This window comes from Palaemon carinicauda, chromosome 3 (genome assembly GCF_036898095.1).
Source record: "Palaemon carinicauda isolate YSFRI2023 chromosome 3, ASM3689809v2, whole genome shotgun sequence".
In the NCBI taxonomy this organism is placed as follows: domain Eukaryota; kingdom Metazoa; phylum Arthropoda; class Malacostraca; order Decapoda; family Palaemonidae; genus Palaemon; species Palaemon carinicauda.
Genome location: NC_090727.1, coordinates 121,170,610 through 121,174,837, shown reverse-complemented (window position 1 = coordinate 121,174,837; position 4,228 = coordinate 121,170,610). Strand labels below are relative to the sequence as shown.

At 35.3% G+C, this 4,228-nt stretch overlaps 1 pseudogene; it reads left to right on the top strand.

The window, feature by feature from the left end:
• Positions 1-2,631: 2,631 nt before the first annotated feature.
• Positions 2,632-3,838, top strand: LOC137633818 (rhodopsin-like; annotated as a pseudogene).
• Positions 3,839-4,228: the final 390 nt, after the last annotated feature.

Genomic DNA, 4,228 nt, shown 5'->3' with positions numbered 1-4,228 from the left:
AATCCAACTTTTACCAGAAAAGAACAGAATTAATTAACTAAGAGTAATATTATTTAGAATAAATTAAACTTTATAAATGATTTTTTCCTGATGTAGTGTAGGCTTACATATAACGGAACATACTCTAATCTGTTTCATAACCGTATGCAACACAGTTACCTACATTCCCTGCTTCAGCAGGAGCCAGGCAACAGTTATATGTGAAACTTATCAAACACGATGGGAAACTGTTTGTCAAATTACCAATTCTTCCTTTATGTTTTGTCTTTCAGATTCAAATAAAATAGAATATAATAGACCCATAATTAGTAAGGAAAAGCAAGCAAACATTTTGTATTTTTGTAGTAAAATCAAATATAGAATAACTATTGATAATATTAATACTTCAATTAACCGTGACCTAATCAATGAATCAGAGCATCCATATTCCTCGTAAAGTACCTTTAGAAAAATCATTGGAACTGGAGTTGAAAAGAAATGACGAAACTTCGATTTATTTAAGATCCTGTTATTGTGTGTTCTGAAAGTCCTTTGCAATCAAAACTCTTTTCAAAGAATGCATTAAAATATGCAAAACAAAGTAGGTGCTTTAAAAGAATGGTTGCTGAAGACATCATTAAAAGCTTCTTGTCTGATAGCACTTCATTCAACAGCAATTACAGTCATCGACATAATATTTGGGTTGTTGTAACACAAAGGAAGCCCCCAGGGATGGCAATTTGCGGATGATAGATCCGTTTCTAGCAACCATTAAAAATAACATTAAACATTTAAGCGTTAATGAAAAAGACATCCTCATCGATCTAATATAGTCTCAAAAATCTAAATTTCAGTCGTCCTTATCAATACCTCATTTTTGGCTCTCCATAAAATGTGAAAACTCTTTACTCAGTGAAAGCCAAGGAATTTTTTATTAAATTTTTAACAACATATTTGTGTGTAAAGATATTCATATCTGTCACAGCAATTAAGACTCGCTACCGATCTCGGAATGACATAAAATTTTGCAGTAACGTAATTGAAGCTTACTTCAAATAAGAATCAGTAAATATCTCACTAGAATTGTGTAATAAACTTGAAATTGTAATTTTTTTGTAATAATTAAACTTGAACTTTATATGAAATACTTGCATTTAATATTAATACATCAAGAATTCTCTGTTTGTTATTACCTTCGCCAACTTCTTTGCGGCAAAGGTTATATTTTGATAGGCGTACGTTTGTATGTCTGTGTTGATGGTTGTGATTTGCATAATTCGAAAACTATTTGACCGAATCTCATGAAATTTTGTGGGATGATTGCCATGATCGAAGGACATTTTGATGATATTTAGGGAGTGATTGGGTCAAAAGTCAAGGTCGATGTCACGAAATGGTAAAAAACGAATCACGAAGCTCAAAAACTATTTGACCTAATCTCATAAAATTTGGTGGGAAGACTGGCCTTGATCCAAGGACAATTCACGTAGATTTGGGAGGGATTGTGTTCAAAGGTCATAGTGAAAGTCTCGAAAAGGTAAAAAAAATGTCTTTCTGCTACATCGTGGTCCGTTATCTGATTTTCGTAAAACTAGTGCCAAAATGTGCATAATTCAATTGCCTATCTTGTGATATACAACATGATATAGTGATGCCATTACTCTTGTTTGTGTATTTATTTGTTTGCATGTCTATCTGTGTGTTTGTGATTCGCATAACTCAAAAACTATTTAACTGAATCTCATGAAATTTGGTGTAATGCTTGGTCATGATCCAAGGACAATTGGATTAGATTTAGTGAGTGATTGGGTTAAAAGATAATGCAATGGCCAATTTTCACCTGATTTGCATGAAACTAGTGCCAGTTTTATAGTTTTAACATATTAATAAATTTGCAATAGCAATACGCCTTTTCTTATGGACACTTCATATTCCAGTTCAAAATGCTGCGCTATAATTTCCAAGTCTTCCCTATTCAACTCTGCAATCCTCTCTTGCCACCCCTCTCCGCTAAGGAGTTCTAATACATTAACAACCATAATGACCACTATTATTCACACAGAATACTAAATTTACACAAGACAACTACGAGGAGGTGAAAATATGCTGCCTGAAAAATAACCCCAAGAATTACCTATGCACATACACCGGTGAATACTTAGGAACGACAGATCCTGTCACAGTCGCCACTTGTGATGGCTAGCTTGACCACCCCACAAAACACTAAACTTTTTTTCAAATAGTATTCACCAAAATACCATACTAAGTCCACAAAAGGTGGAATAGTATCCAACTTCAATAAGAGTGCAAAGTCAATTCAAGGGGACAAAATATACTTAATTTTAATACACAATTTTCAGACAGAAATAACACCGGAACCTCAACAATACAATAATATATTTCAAAGGCGGTAAATTGATGTGCAATATTATTTCAACGTAGATATATCAGTAAGATATCATTATCTAAATTCACTTATGGACAAATTGTACTACAAACTATGGTCATCCGAAAGTGTTATATGCAACACCTAAAATGTAGTTTTTACATATCTAAATTTGAAAAGTATCTTTGACTCTTTGTCATTCCTTTTTTTTGCTAATACTAATTTTTATCAATTTCATCCTGCTAGTTTTTTCTTTTTTGTTACAGATGGGATACTGGGAGGATCCTACTAACATGACCAGTAGCGGTATGCCCTCAACAAACCCCTAGGGGAACTACACCGTAGTTGAGACGGTGCCCCATGACCTCCTTTATATGGTTGATACCCACTGATACCAGTTTCCTCCTATGAACCCTCTTTGGTATAATCTGATCACATTTTGGATGGTCATCACGAGCACCCTTGCTATTGGCGGTAACTTCGTTGTCATCTGGGTCTTCATGTGCACCAAGTCTCTCCGATCTCCTGCTAATATGTGCGTCGTGAATTTGGCTCTGTCCGACTTTGGGATGATGTTTTGCATGTGCCCACCAATTCTAGTCAACTGCTATTATCAGATGTGGGCTTTCAGCGATATCGCCTGCCACATGTAAGGAATGTTGGGTTCTGTCTTCGGAACTGCATCTATTTGGTCGATGGTCTTTATCACTTTGGATCGTTACAATGTCATCGTGAAGGGTCTTTCAGGACAGCCATTGACTGCCAATGGTGCTTTACTGCGAATTTTCATGGTATGGGCACAAACACTATTTTGGGGTGTTCTTCCTCTCTTTAGCTTTTGCAGGTATGTTTCTGAAGGCAACATGACCGCCTGCGGTACTGATTACCTCTCTGAAGATATTTATAGTCAAGTATACCTGTATCTTTATGCCACAGATTGCTACATCTTTCCTCTATTCTTCATTATCTTTTCCTATACATTCATCATGAAAGCTGTTTTCAACCATGAAAAACAAATGTGGGAACAAGCTAAAAAAAATGGGTGTAAAGACCCTGAGAAATGACCCAGAAGCTAAAAAGACTTCAAACGAATGTCGTCTTGCGAAGGTTGCCTTCACGACTGTGTCCCTATAGTTTATTGCGTGGACTCCTTACTTTGTCATCAATATGGCCAGTCTTTTGTACAAGCCTATGGTCACTCCACTGTTTTCCATTTGGGGGTCAGTGTTTGCTAAGGCCAATGCAGGGTACAACCCTATTGTTTATGCTATCAGTCATCCCAAATACAGAGCCGCTATGGAAAAGAAGATTCCATGCCTCTCATGTGCTACTGAAAGAGATGAGGATGCCAGCAAAGCCTCTGATGCCACGACAGTTGCATTTACCAATGAAAAGGAATATAAATCACCAGGAAATGCGGCATTAAGAAGCATTGAACTTTTTTATAATGATATGACGACAAAGAACTCATAGTCCCATTTCCGAAGCCAAGACGATGGCAATGATCAATTTAGATATCCAGATTTTATTATTTTTCTTTTCATGAATACCTTAATAAATCCTTTGCATTAAGAAAGAATCAAAACCTCTGTTTGATTTTCCTTATCAGACTTTTGATTTGAGAGCGAAAGATTGTAGATAATACGAATACAAGATGAGTCATATGATGATTAAATTGAAAAAAGTATAATGAAAATCGTAGAAAAAATCTTGTATTTTTTTGTGAACATAACAGTCCTCCTTATGTATGTCAATTGTCAAACTGTATGATTTAACCAAGATATTTTTACAACGGTGTTTCAATTCTAAGTAATTCTTAATGTTTTGAAATCAGATTGAAAGTGCCTACACACGTATGTGTTT